General features: G+C 40.6%; 1 long non-coding RNA gene across 1 annotated transcript; it reads right to left on the reverse strand.

Annotated features, from left to right (window-relative positions):
- Positions 1-14,024: 14,024 nt before the first annotated feature.
- On the reverse strand, positions 14,025-15,032 carry LOC133900002 (uncharacterized). Its single transcript, XR_009906482.1, has 2 exons — positions 14,650-15,032; positions 14,025-14,209 (listed from the first exon to the last, which is right to left on the reverse strand). It is a non-coding gene; the product is annotated as an uncharacterized LOC133900002 (long non-coding RNA).
- Between the last annotated feature and the right edge of the window lie 764 nt (positions 15,033-15,796).

The following is a 15,796-nucleotide window of genomic DNA, read 5'->3' on the forward strand; positions in this document are numbered from 1 at the left end:
CACATTTCTCAGGATGTTACTTTTGATGAACTTGTCTCTTCTATCCTCATATCTCTCTATTTCATCTTCCTTGATCGAGTCTATGTCTTCTTCCACTTTTCCTACCATATCTGTCATTATTTCTTCTTCTCTTCCTCGGGCACCGTTGGCGCCCTCTCCTACTATGCCTTCTTTGGTACCTTCCACACATTTGACCTACACCTCACATGCTCCTCCTTTTAGCCTTATTGAGCCTTTTCCTTTCCATTACACTCGTTGTTCACATGATGTCTCCCATCTAGTCGTGTTGCCTTCTGATGAGCCATATCCTTGAAGTGATTCAGGTCCCCATCTTCTCCTCACAATTCTCTTCATGATCGCCATTTGATTCGACCTTCTAATCGCTTTGGTTTTGTTGGTGTTGTTCCTGCCAAGCCGTCTTCTTAACGTGATGTTGTTGCTCATTAGGAATGGCAGCATGCGATGGCAGAGGAGCTTGCTGCTTTTGCGTGTACCGACATGTGGGATCTTGTTCCTCTTCCTCGACATGTTCGTCCTATCATGTGCAAGTGGGTCTATAAGATTAGACCCGCTCCGATGGTTCTCTTGAACGTTATAAGGCTCGTCTTGTTGCCCGTGGTTTCTAGTAGGGGAGCATGGCTGTGACTATAATGAGACTTTTGCTCCGATGGCTCACATGACCACAATTCGCACTCTGCTCACTGTTGCATCTGTGTGTTAGTGGTCTATCTTCCAGCTTCATGTCAAGAATACCTTTCTTAATTGTGAGTTGTGTGAGGAGGTCTACATATTCTATCTCTCCAAACTCAGTCTGTTTGATCCCCCATGAGTTTGAGGGGAGGGGTGTTAGATATATATTGGTCTGTGTAATATCCCTAGACTATAAAGGGTTCTTTATATATTGTCACATATACATGTATATATATACTAGACTAGAACCTACAGGGAATACAAGTTGCTATTTTTAACAGATCCTACTATTTCATTAAAAAAATTTCCTAATGTTGATGTAGACTGAATTCAGTTATGTGACAATATGCTGAGCTGATGAGCTTTAAGGGATTGAATGTCTAAGGAAATTCCAACTGAGCTTTACCTAGACATAGTTGATCCAACCTTGATAGCCTTGTGGTCTTTGCCACATATGGAAACCCGCCGGCCTAACCAAATTAAAAGCTTCATCCTTTCAAAATAACATAAGCACTTTGCAATAACCACTACAACAGAATAGGCCATCCATGCCGCTCCATCAGTGTAGGTTAGGATAGAACTGACACTGATGAAGTATCAGTGCAGTTCATAACTTCACATGCTCAATCAATGATTGAGCCGGTTTGAACCAGCATTGATACTGAGTATCAGTGTCGGATATTGAGTATCAATGCTGACTCTTGGAACAAACCGACACTGATAATTCAGTGCCGACTGGTAACCACGAGTCGGCATTGATACTGAGTATCAATGTCGGTTCGTATTACGAGTCGACACTAATAAATGTATAGTATATAAAAGGCACATTCTTCTCCCCCAAGCGCGAACAGAATAGAGATGAGCTCTATTCTACTCAGCTCCCGCTATTTGTGCCCAACCTTGCGCTTGGAGACTTCAAAATTTGGAGAAATCTACGTGACCAAGGTGCTCCAAGGTTAGTAAGATGATCTACATTTTATTTTTACTTAGATTTACTTGCTAGATTGCTCTAGGTTTGAAAGTATGTGATTGCTCCATGGTGATGAATTTTGGGAGGACCTAGAGCTCCAATTGAGCTTTAATTGAGTAAAAAATATACATTTTTCTCATTGTAGGGAACATAGAGATGATCTACTTTTCATTTGTGTCTAGATTTATTTGCTCAATTGCTCTAGATTTGAAAGTATGTGATTATGCCATGGTGACCTAGATCTCTAATTTTCTAGTAGTGATTTAAGAAAAAAATGTTAAAATCACATTGAAATAAATTAAAACCTAGATAAAATTTTCTAATAGTAAATTAGTAAAAAAATTAAAATCATCTCTAAGTATATCAACATATTTAATATGAATATTATGTTGTAGGGATGGCACATACACCCGCTAGTTGCAAGCGGATGTGGCAGTATTTAGAAGGTGGGTCCTCCAACCCGGATCAAGTGTCAAAAGGTGATGAGCCAACTAACATGTAGCAATCAAGATGCGTGGTAATTCAATAAATTAGATTTGCATTTTAAAATATTGCATGGTTATCAGTTCAATGGTTTTTTAATGATTGAAAATGTAATGATAATATAAATTTGTAGATGGATCGGACATGAATGTACAAGGTTGACCGTCGCGGCCCAAAGTTCTTTCATGGTGTGGATGCTTTTTTGAAGGCTTCCACGGCGTACAGGAAGCCAAAAAACAAGCATGATGATCACTATATATATTGTTTGTTCGTGATTACAAGAATAAGAAGCAGTTCTCAGGCATACAGCAGATCCGTGTACTCTTATTTTGTAGGGGTTTCAAGCCTGACCATATCCGCTAGACTGAGCACGGTGAACATGAGGAGATTGTGCACGAAGAGCAGCCTACAATCGGAGAAAACAGAGGCAATGATATGACGGCGACGAAGACATCAATATGTCAGTGATCGAAGATACTTTTGTCAGCAGCAATGATAACAACCTAGACGAAATGTTGCTTAATACGGAGGGAGACTTCACTAGTGATAGCCAACACAAAAAGTTCCAGCATATAATAGAGGACTATAAAACACCGGTGTTCCCGAGCTGTAAGAAAGAGCACAACAAGCTGCAAGTTGTGCTAACATTGCTACAAATGCAGTCTAGAAATGGTTGGTCTGATAAGGGCTTCAACGAGTTGTTATGATTCTTAAGGTACTTGCTTCTAGAGGGCAATGAGTTGCCTAAAAATAAGTACCACGCCAAGTAGGTTGTCTGCTTGTTGAGGTTGGAAGTAGAGAAAATACATGCATGTCCAAATGACTACATGTTGTATCGCAACGGGGATGGAGACCTTGGAACTGTGTCACGTTTGCGGTGTATTACGGTAGAAGCACAACGTTGACGATATCGACAACAATGACATAGGGGAGAAGAGTAAGGATAAAAGACCCCCCCCCCCCCGCTAAGACAGTTTGGTATATCTCTATAATCTCCCATTTAAAGTGATTGTTCCAACAAAGCGAATGCCGAGTTGATGTAATGGCATGTTGAAGGGTGCAAGAAAGATGAAATCCTTATACACCTTACTGATGGAATGCCATGGAGGAACTATGATGCAAAATACAAGAAATTGAAAAGCTAAAGTGAGGAATATAAGGTTCGGGCTAAGTACGGATAGGATGAATCCCTTCAGCAATATGAGCAATAGTCATAACACTTAGCCTGTGACTCTCTGTATCTACAACCTTCCATCTTGGTTGTGTATGAAGTGGAAGTTCCTTATGATACCTTTGCTGATCAGTGGGCCGAATCAACCTGGCAATGATATTGATGTGTACCTTGAACCATTGCTTGAAGATCTCCTTGTACTATAGAAAGATGGTGTACGGGTGTGGATGAATACAAAAGTGAGCATTTCACCCTACGCGCAATGTTATTCGTAAAGATCCAAGATTGGCCTACTCTTGCTACCTATTGAGATAGACTTTAAAAGACTGCAATAGACATATATGTTACTTGGATGAAACAAAGGGGCTATGGCTGAAGAATTGTACGAAAATGGTCGACATGGGTCACCGTAGGTTTCTATGCCCAGATCACCTATACCGTAGGAATAAAATAGCTTTTGACGGGACAATAGAGATTCGTCGAGCTCTGAAGGTTCACACCGAGGAACATGTATATAAGATGGTAAAAAAGCTTAGAGTTGTCCTTGGAAAACGGAAAGGTAGTACAAAATTCCTAGCTAGAAAACTTGCTCCTATGTTTAAAAAGAGATCAATTTTTGAAACATTCCTTATTGGAAGCACTTGATGAACTGACACGCAATTAACGCCATGCCTGTAGAGAAGAACGTGTTTGCCAACTTGATCGGTACCTTACTAGACATACCTGATAAAACAAAAGATACACTAAATGCACGGTTGGACCTGGAAAATATGAAGCTAAGGAAAAATCAACATCCTAAAATTCTAGGCAACAAGGCAAACGAACTTCCCACAAGTTGCTACACCCTAAGCAAAGAAGAGAAGATTAGCCTATGCAATTGCTTGTATGGAATCAAAGTTACAACCGATTACTCCTCCAATGTAAAGATATTATTGAATATGAAAACTTTGAAGTTAGTTAGCATGAAGTCCCATGATTGTCACATGATGATGATATATTTTCTTGTTGTTGTAATTAGAGGTATTCTGCCAGATAAGGTCCAAGACCCAATCATAAAGTTGTGTTCATTTTTTAACGTAATTTCATAGAAGGTCATTGATCCAAATAAACTAACAAAGCTGCAGGAAGATGTGCTCCATACTATAGGCCACCTTGAGAGTATTTTCCCTCCATCGGTTTTTGACATAATGCCCCATCTCATTGTTGACATCATGCATGAGATAAAGTACCTTGGCCCTATGTTTCTACATCAGATGTATCCTTTCAAAAGGTTCATGTCAAAATTGAAGAAATATGTTCGTATCTGAGATCAACCAAAAGGTTGCATGGACCAAGGCTGGGGAATGGAGGAGGCCATTGAGTTTGCCGTCGACTACATGGATCTAAAAGCAATTGGAAAGCCTGTATCTCACCATGAGGGAAGGATAAAGGGGAAAGGGACGCTAGGTCATCATAACATCCATACTAGCAATTATGTTTCATTCACTTAAGCACATTTCGTAGTTCTGTAACAATCAGTTGTAGTGGGCCTATATGTCAATATCACATGCAAATGCTACGGTCCACAAATCCAACAAAGTCAGAGGTTTGAATCGGAAGAGAGCACAAAGATAATTTCAGCAGTTGGTTATGTAGACACATGATGGATAAAGATACCGATGATGCACTGTTAGAAATGCTGGCTAATGGGCTGTGAACTACGATTCATATATATAAAGCATATGACATTAATGACTATACATTTTATATGAGAGCACAAGACAACAAGAGCACTAACCAAAATAGCGGTGTCTGTATTGATGCCTACGATTGCAGTGGTAATAGGGAGACCTACTATAGATTCATAGAGGATATTTGGGAGCTTCAATATGGAGAATAGTTGAAGATCCCCCTATTCTTGTGATAATGAGTCAAACTCCTAGGTGGAGTGAATATCGACAAGTACGGTATGACTACCGTCAACCTCAAACTTATCGGATGTAGAGAAAAATCATTCGTGCTTGCTAAAAATGTTACACAAGTCTTCTATGTAAAGGACACAGACCCAGTTAACATGGAGGAGCGCCATGTGGTTCTTCAAGGAAAAAGAAAGGTGTCGGTGTTGAGGATGTCGTCAACGTGGAAGACTACAATCAATTCGATGACCTGCCTCCTTTTGGAGAGAATGTCGACCTGCCTCTCATTGATGACACTGAGGAACCTACCTACATACGGTGTGATCATAACAAAGCTATAATCGTTAAATGAAAGAAGCTTTAATGTAATAATTAATTAATGATTTACTGTAATTTGTATCAAGGTCATGTATAAAGTAAGAATATGCTTTATTTTGTACTAAGTAAAAAGTTTATAGCTATCATTTATGCTTTAATTAGTCTAAAGAATATGCCTTCAGTAAAAAGTTCACAGCCCATGGATGAGTTGAAGTGAAGATAGGACATAAAAAAGGTTGAATTGGACAAGTTCCGAAAATTTTCTACACACTGGATAGTCCAACACTAAAAATTTTCTACACACCAGATGGTTCATAGTGTACAGTTTCAGTGGACGACACACACGGGATGGTCCGGCGTTTGGAGGTTATGCATGCCGCATCATTCGGCATTCACTGCCTCCCCGACAGCGCATCAATGTTGGCTGAGTTTAATAATCGACACTGATACTCTACACGCCAGATGGTCCGGCATACACACAAATGCTTCACGATGAAGACACACACTAGATGGTCCTGCGTCCAAAATTTTCTACACACCGGATGCTTTGTGTTGTAAAGTTTTGGTGGACGACACACACCATATAGTACGGTGATTGGAGTCTGTGCATGCTGGATCATCCGGTGTTCACTACTTCCAGATGCCTCATCAGCACTGGCTAGGTTTTACAATCGGTACTAATAGTCTAAGCATCAAGGCCAGCTGGGTTCTACAACCGGCGCTGATACTCTTTCCCTATATAAGCAGGACTTAGCCGCAGCCTCTCTGCTCCTCCCTTGCATGCCTGCCGACTCCACTGCCTCCCTAACACCACTGTCCCGTCCTCGATGCCATCATCCTTAGAGCCTCACTGTCTTCCCAACGCAGCCATCCTTAGAGCCCCGTTGTCCTCATCCCTGTCGCCGTCCCCAGAGCCCCACCATCCCCATCCTAGTCCCTGCCGCCATCCCCAGAGCCTCGCTGTCCTCATCCCCATCATCGTCCTCAGAGCCCCACCATCCTCATCCCTATCACCGTAGGTATGATATCAAGAATAACTAAAATAGGAATAAAATATTAGGAGAATTAGAGGTTACTTTAATCCCATGAACCGACCGTGGCACTTTTCTTGATAATACCAACGTTGAGTGCAGAAAAAGATTATGCATGCAATTTTTATAGAAGATAAATGAAAAAAGGTCTCATGTTGAAAACTGAACGTTTGAAACAAACAGATAAACAAGAAGTTCCAATTGCTGCAAAGATTAAACAATTGTCTTAGCCCATAAAACTAGGTTGCGCGGGTACATTAAGAAACTTGACGAGTGGGAGAAGATTGAAGAAGACAAAACTAAAAGCAGTGTCACACCTATGATGGCTGAGTGGATTCCACGAGCGAAGAACTACTCGTATGGGAGAGGGGTGACTCTTGCAATTGATGGAAACTTATGCTTCAAAAGCAAACGAGAACTGGAATTCATGTAGAAGATTAGAGATGCCCACGTCCGGTGTTCCCAGGGCTCTTTCTAGGCAAATAGGGAGAATGACAAGTTAACCTTGGTACTGGGAAACAAGGAACACACTGGTCACACACGAGGCAAGGGTTTGAGGAATTGGAAGGTCGGATTCTAATAAAACACTGACACTTATAAGAAACAAAGAAAAGAAAATATGTCAGAAATGATGGCCATTCTAAAAGAAGAACTTGCGAAGGAGAGACGGATGACATACGCCAAAATAGCAGCAACTATGTAGCAAGCCATGCGGGAGCAGTTAGTCATCACAGATAATGCTTTGATGATGACCCGTGTAGGTCCTTGGAGCAGCTGTGCATCCACGGGGCTTCCAGGAGAATTCATAATCTGTCACCCCGTGGACAACATCACAGAAAGCACATCATGCAGGCTTGTCGTGCCCACCTTGGATGTTCCCACCACGGTGGCTAGGGGTCTGGCTGAGAAATGGGTGGAAGAGACTCTCTTCAATAGTCGTCCGATACCACAAGGATATACCAGGGTACACATGGATAGTGTAAAAGTAAGCTGGATTACCCTGGAGAGGCTGGGAAATGAGTCTCTCAAAAAACATAGGTGAGAAACCAAGTTAAAATGTACCTTGGTTTATATGTGATGAGTGATTAACAATATTGTTATTTTGGTTTGTAAATTTGTGAATTGCATGGGCATGGTTATGTAATTCAATTATGATCACGACTAACCAAAATTGTGGATAAAATGGAGTTGGTATTTTTGTCTCTGAGTCTAGGAAAACTGCGTACACCAGATGGTCTGGCGCTGAGCAATTTGTACATGCCAGATGATCCGGTGCTCAGGAAGACTTCACACCGGACATTTCATCTCGGAAGCAAAAGTTTAAGTACATGTCTGATGATCCGGCGATGAAGTGAAGAGAATATTGTACTATTTCTTGTAGAGAGATCGCAAAATGGGTTCTGGCAAGAATGTACACGCCGGATGGTCTGGCAATGGGAAAATGTACACGCAGGAGTATTTCATCCCAGAGGTAAAGATTGAAGTGTACACTTGATGGTTCAGCAATGGAGTGAAGTGAACATCAGAGCTTTTCTTGCTGAGAGGTTGCAAACTGGCTCTGGTGGACTTGTACTCATTGGATTGTCTAACATTCAAAGGGATGAATGCTGAATGCTTCGTCGGAGCATTTCTTGCAGAGAGGTTGTGATATGGCTGGTCCGAAGAAGAAGTACACGCCGGATGGTCTGGCGCTCAGAAGCTGTGAACACCGGATCTTTCGGTGTTCACGATTTTTCTGAGATGTGCTTTAACTGAGGTTTTTGATTATTGACTAATCTATAATGGAGTTGGAGATATGTATGTGGTTGTCTCATATTGTGCAGGTGATGATGTAACTTGGCAGCTAATGGTGGGATGATTGGGACCAAGCAGGGTGCTTGGTGTCAGACGATAGAGGGGGCCGGACAGAGTCATGGGTGATCCTAGTTGTGCACATGGAGGTGAAGCAAAGCATGGAAGAAAGGATGAAGATAGTGTGTTGACGAAGTCAAGTGAATGGGATGCCTATGCAAGTGACAAGGCGGTCCGAGGAATCAGGAGCGGAAGAGACTTATCGACGATCAAGACCACATGATGGAGTACACACATCGACATCGGGATACTTGCTTGAGGTGAAAGCAAGTGGCAGAAAGTCATGCTTTGAGCGTGCGAGGCAGTTTTACGGTTTGGCCTCAAAACCGTGGAAGGATAGAGGGCACATGTCATCATTGCGAAGCTTACGTCGAGGCAAAGCTAAGTCACGAAGGCGCAACGACCATTCGATGGATGGAGCGAAAAGTTGACTAAAATGTCCCGGTGGTAGGTAGGAGGCTATTGGAAGAGTGGGGTATTTTGGGAATAAGGAAGCTTAAGAGATAAGCAACCTCCCTAGGCCTATAAATAGAGGGGTGGGGCTATGTGGGAAGCTTGAGCCAGCCATTTGAGCTTTGAGTGCTAGGTTATAGAGGAAAGGAGAGGGAAGAGCTTAGCCTTTGTAATAGGCGAGAGATTTTTTGTGAGCAAAATACCTTATAATCTGCCAATAAAAGAGGGCTGAACTTTGCGAGAAATTAAGTGCATGTTTCCTCCGATACTTATGTTCATCTCCTTCTAGTTTTCTTTTGTTGGATTCCTTGCTTTGTTGCAAGTTTTTCCTTTTTAGTTATGATTGTTGTTTTGGTTGATGAGCTAAGATTTTCCCACCCTAGGAAGTTATTCTTCTTGTTGCTAGAGGCATAAAATTCACATACAAACGTATACGAGTGAGTCTTGAATTATCTTGGCTCTAGATAATCAATTCGGAGAATTTATTCTTCCGGTGATCTTTTCTTTGGAGCAAATGTTTCTTTCTTCAAGTTGCTATTTTTTTGTGGCGATGACTTGTGGGATATGTGCCATTGGAACCTAGAGTTCATTTACACCCATGAGAGCCATGCTTGGAGTTTTTTATAGCAACTAGTTTATCTTTGTTTTTGCTTCTGCTTTATTTAGAGATGCATCGGTGACCAGAATAGAAGAAGGCCATCAAAGAAATTTATGAGGCACCTATTCACCCCCCTCTAGTCACCATTTTTGGTCCTACAATTGGTATTAGAGCCGGTTTGATCACTTGTTGACCTTAACAGGCTTTGTGGTCCGTAGGCGACAATAGAGATACATACGAAGATCCCGCTCTTTGAAGGTTGTGACTTTTCTTATTGGAATGTGTGCACGAAGACTTATATCCTAAGCTAAGGAAGTGCAATATAGGAGGTTATAGACTCTAACTATGAGATACCTGTTGCTCGTACTTCTTAGATCCAAATTGAACAATATGAGGCCAATAGCAAGGCTAGAACATTGTTCACTAGCCTGAGTTGAAATGAGTTCGATAGGGTTCAGCACCTCCGCACTACCTGAGAGATTTGAACCACTCTTAGTGTCTTTCATGATGGCACTAACCAAATCAAGGCTCGATGACAAAGCACGTACAACCAAGAATATCAAATGTTCATGCAAGGTCTGGGAGAGTCTTTGTATACCATGTTTGATTGATTTGATGGGATTGCTAGCAATCTTAGGTTAACTGAAGTTTTGCCTTACTCTGACCATGAAAGGGCGATAAAAATTCTCTATGCTCTTGACCGTAGCATATGAGAAGTGAAGATCTTGAGCATGTCATCCAGTTATGACACGTTGACATGTGATGAACTCTTCAGCAAGGTCAAATCCACCGAGATAGCCAAGGCGACTAGAATAGACCTTGGAAATCCCTGTCTCAGAACATGGTGTTGGTTTCAAGACCTAGTTGTGGTAGTCCTGATGGACTTAGTTTTTCTTGTGCTAACCCTTCACTTGCGAATTTGCTTTGTCTTCTTTGGTTTCTATCATAGAGGAGCAGGTGGACGCATTAGATGATGAAGACTTGGTTTTGATTGTGAAGAAGTTCACCCGCTTCGACAACAACATAATAGACTGGAGAAGAGGTGGTTTCCGTGCCTGTTTTGAGTGTGGTGACACCACTCACTTCAAGGTAGACTATCCATAGCTCAAGAAGAAGGAGGATCGCAGCGACGACCATGACAACCACAAGAAGAACAAGAAGTCATTCTTCAAGAACCGCGATAAGATGGCCAAAAAGACGACCAAGGCGGCATCTCGAGCTTTTTTGGAAGCGCTCAGCGATGTCGACACTTCCTCAAGCGAGGAGGAAAGCTTGAAGGAGGAGGAGTCTCCCGAGAAGAAGAAGACGAAGAACAAGGACTTCACCGGTCTTTGCTTCATGGCGAACGACAATGATAGAAACCCCGAGCTTGATTCTTCTGAGGTATCACCCTCCTATGACCAGCTTTCTGTTCAGGTCGATACCTTGAATGATGTGCTTGTTAGCTAGGATAGATTGCTAAAAAAAAACAGTTCGTGAAGTCAAGGAACTCAAGTCTAGGCTAGAATGTTCATCTTCTAAGCTTGAGTTGCTTAGGACTTGGGCCAGAGATGATGAGTGTGATAGTTGCCTTATGGTCATGAGTGAGCTTATCGTGCTTTATACTTTGCATGCTCAAGTCACCAGTCGACTTGAGACTGCTGAAAAAAAGCTCATTGAGGAGGAGTCCAGACCTACTCTCTTAGGCACTTGTAAAGATTGCCTTTGCTCCCAAAAGATATTGATGTGAAAGTCAAGCGCATAAAAGAGGTAGAGTCTAGATTGGAGAGTGCTGAGTGTTATAAGGATGTGCAACCAAACTGTTCCACTTGTATTATCCTTAAGGACAAGCTAAGCTGGATTAGAGGGCAAGTGAAAAAGGTCATGGCCGAGAATGAGTATCTCCTTTCTCTTGTGGAGGAATGCTTAGAAGGCAAGGGCAAAATAAACTCGATTTTAGCCAAGAATAAAATGTGCACAGATAAGACGACTTTAGCTTTGGGGTTAGATTTTAAGATGGTGACTTACAATAGGGATGATAAGACTGTGTTCATCACACCCTACTACCCTTGAGGCCGAGATATCCAAGATCTTCTTTTAGATCATTTAATTTTTACACGGTATGACAACAGGTCTGTATTCTTTTATGCAACCTTTTAAGTTTAACATGCAATGCTGCATACATTGGAAGATGTAGCTTCGCAGGAGTAAATTTCATTTCAACTTGATCATCTCTTTTAGCCTCAGAACAATATTGATATTTTCTATCGCACAAGAAGGGACATCAGTGGTCTTCTACAAAGGTAAACTTTATTACCCATATTTGTTCTAGTTCTATCTCTAATGTGATGATCTCATTAATAAGCAACATGAGACAAATGCTTGGAATAATGAGCCCATATTAAATAATAAATTGACAATGTAGCTCAGGTCTTATGTTGTACCATTTCCTCTTTTGCAATCAAGCCATTTCTAATGTGACTATGCTGATTTTAGGCTAGTCTTATGTTGTGTGTATAGTCTTAGTTGATTTTGGCATATGTGCTTATATGAAGGCCATCTGGAATATTTCTGTCTTCAGTTTAGAAGGATCAAAACAATGGGGAAGAAACGATTGCGATTGATCTTTCAAGGCAAGCCACTACAGTAATACAAAGAGTTACAGTGAGGTTGCATGAAGCAATTGTAAGTTGCAAAATGCCAAATAAAAATATATCTTTTAATTAAACAACATGCTGATAGCCTATTGATTTAAAAGTAACATTGAAATTTATTGCTTTTATTATAAAACAACATGCCGATATCACTTTTCATTTGGACGAATGGTTGAAACTCTATTAAGAAAATGTGGAATAAATCAAAGTGTGTGCACTGCTTACTATATTTTGATGTCAATCAAATGCATGAGGGACGGAAATAAGATGTGATAGAAATTTATCTGAAAGTCAGTACTTAAGATATGTGCATGAAAAAGCTGCACGTATAAAAGAGCTTGAAGAAATAGTTCAAGAACAAAGGTTGCATGGCACAAATTGCTAGTAGAAAAGAGGAAGAGCTACGTGCAACTGTTGGTTCTCAACATGAAAAATTTGAGGATTGAAGAAGTAAGTTGAGGAAGCAAATAAGTCAAACAAAAAGAATGAAGACCATATGGCACTTTTTATAGGCAAGCAACAAAGAATTGATAAGATTCTTCTGCGTCTCATAAGTCAGTCGTCAAACATAGGTTCATGCTAATCTTCTTTTTAGTAGTACATGGTACAAGGTAGCTTTTGAAGTCTTTAATGAATGCATGGTTCAGGTTAATCATGTTTTCAATAGAACATGATATAAGGTACCTTTTGAAGTATGTGATAACTGCATATATGGCAAGATGAGACATGCTTATATTTTGCACCAGTGCGGGAGACAATTTGACTTGTGTTGTCTATATTTTTGTGAAATATTATGTGATTTGATGTAATGAGATGGTCCAAATGTTCAGAATGCTTTGTAATGTATTTCTATATTAATATTCTTATAGGATGTATGATGATTTCTTTTTTTCCTCACAGACAAGTAGTGGTTGTGTGAATTTTAATGACGAAATACGATACAATAATGACGTTTAATCTCATATGGCATGAAAAATAAAAATGCCACCGAATAGTATCTCTTTCTATGACGATAGTATAATCGTCATAAAATGTAAGCCATTTTATGATGATTTCATGAATTTCATCACTAAGTACATTCTATGATACATATTCTGTGACAAAACGCGTGATGCAGAAAATACATTACTATTATTATTGTGTGACAAAAATATTATTATACCGTGATGATAACATATCATCATGGATAGTCAGATTTCTTGTAGTGGGTATAGGTCTTAAATAGAAGAAAAAGATTTTGGTTGGAGTGGCTGCTCTATATTAGATTATATGATATGGTAATGTAACAATATTGCTTTTAATAAAAAGACAATCATATCTTTTATGCTGGCTATTTTCAGATGTACCTATTGATTGAGATATTAGAGATTGCTAAAAAAGTGGGATAGGGAGGAGGTACACATGGTTTTCTAGGCATTAGAGCTGGCCACCATGGATTTCTTCACCAATAATAGACGGCGGTTTGGTAATTGACTTAGTGGTGGATGATATGCTATACATCATGTGGTCTTTTATTTAACTATTGCTTTTTTGAACTTTCGGTTGAGAGTTGAATATGATGTAATAATGAATTAGGCTGACGGAAACTGTATTTCAATATTAGAACAAAGCTTTCTTTATTAAAAAAAGTAAAATCGTGTCTGTGTATATCTAAACGATGCAGAGGTTGAAACGGGTTTATATTTTCTATTTTTTTTAAGACTCCTACAAACACCCAGCCAAAAGAAAGCTTGTGCATCAACACCTACAATTACCGAATTGATCCACATTGTCTAACGTGTCTCTGACATGCGCTTGTTGCAGTGATACCAAGCTGTAACACCCTACTTTACAACTAAGCCTATTTATATGAAAAATAGGACATTTTGGCAGCATTTCCTCTATAAAGAGGTATAACTGACCAAAAGAAATATCACAAACAGGCAGAAACAGATATAACCAGCATATATATAACCTTCACGACGCTACCAGCGTCTCACCACAACATGAACCAAGCAAACGACAGACCACCAAAAACACCATTTATAACACCGGTTGAGCTATCAACATGGTGATGAGGTAGTGTGTGCAGCTACCAAGATCCATCCCCAAAATGCACGTCAACATCTAAACATACCTGTAAAGAAAGCACGGGTGAGATTCGAAAATCTCAGCAAGTGAAAGGTACTTTAACAAAAAGCTATTTAGCCACAGTTGAATGTGCTAACAATTCTAAATAGAAACTAGTAATGAAACAGACCGCCACCACTAGGAGAAATAATTCTGACTAAGCAAGTCCAACAATAACATTAAATATTTTAACAATCGATTGGTATAAGCCTTCAGAGCCGCATATATATCTATATACAAGCTAACTTAAAGGAAATAAAATTTGATGCGAAGGATTCATTGAATTCCATAAGAAGACATAACCATGTACATGATATGCTCTCCTTACCCTTACCCCTCCTCGGGTAACGTAAGGGTGTGCACCATACCCTAAGAAGACATAACCATGCATATGATATGATCTTCTCACCCTTACCCCTCCTCGGGTAACGTAAGGGTCACCCTTACCCCTCCTCGGGTAACGTAAGGGTGTGCACCGTACCCCTCCTCGGGTGACATACGGTACTGTACCGGTACGGTCGCGGCCAGAAGACGACGACAAACTTCCAATGCATGAGATATATATGTATGACGTGCTTCAAGCATAACCGACATAACTCCCGAAAAATGCTTGAGACTTAAAACAACATTGCATAAAACAATAATGAACAACTGCAGAATGGCATATCGTACTTACTGCACTTCATAGATCAATCATCGAGTAAACTTCTGGAAAAGTAAACAGCATAGTAACCAGCTCATAATCAGTTATTCAGATCAGATGAATGCATTGTAATTAAAGAATGTAGGTAACCCAATAACAGGTTAAAGCGTAGTCATACAATACATTCACTTGCCTTTACCGACGATGAAGAAAATTTCGATCAAGAACGTCCAGAAATAGTACCACCTGGACAGGCATACTATTAGAACTAAAACACATAAAATATGAAGCGTCAATTCTACGTCTGAAAACGTCGCGTATACGCCTACATTCAAAAAAACTGAACAGACAATTGTATCACATGAAATGATACATTATTTTCAATTCAGAGTCGAACTAAAATCTCACTAATTAGACTTCGCTCTGATGATCGAAATAAATACTTCGACTCGGATATCGTATCTTCGAATCAATAATGATTATCGAAACGAAACAGACTATTGATCACATGAAATAATACGACAGGAATTGATTGATTTGATTTAATCCAACCACAAATGTTCAGAAATTACCGAGAAATCGCCTTCGAAAAAATGACGACGAATCCGACGAAAATCCGAAATTTCCAACTTTCCCCTTTTTCTTTTTTTTTCTCTTTTTCTCTTCTTCTTTTTTTCCTCTTTCTTCCTTTCTCTTTCCTGGCTTCTTCTTCCAAGCTGCTTCGGCTCTTCTTTGCTCAGTTGGCTGCTGCTGCCTCTTCGGTGATGCACGGCGGCCAGCAGCGGCGCAGGCAACCGGCGGCGGCGCGGCGCAGCGGAGCGGTGAGCAGCTGCAGCGGCGGCGCGCAGGCCGGCGGACGGCAACGGCGCAGCACGGCTTGGCGAGCAGGTGGTGTGGCGGCGCCGGAGCAGGAGTGGTGCGGCAGGAGGTGGCGCGGCGCAGACGGAGCAG

The sequence above is a fragment of the Phragmites australis genome, chromosome 19 (genome assembly GCF_958298935.1).
Source record: "Phragmites australis chromosome 19, lpPhrAust1.1, whole genome shotgun sequence".
Taxonomy (NCBI): Eukaryota; Viridiplantae; Streptophyta; class Magnoliopsida; order Poales; family Poaceae; genus Phragmites; species Phragmites australis.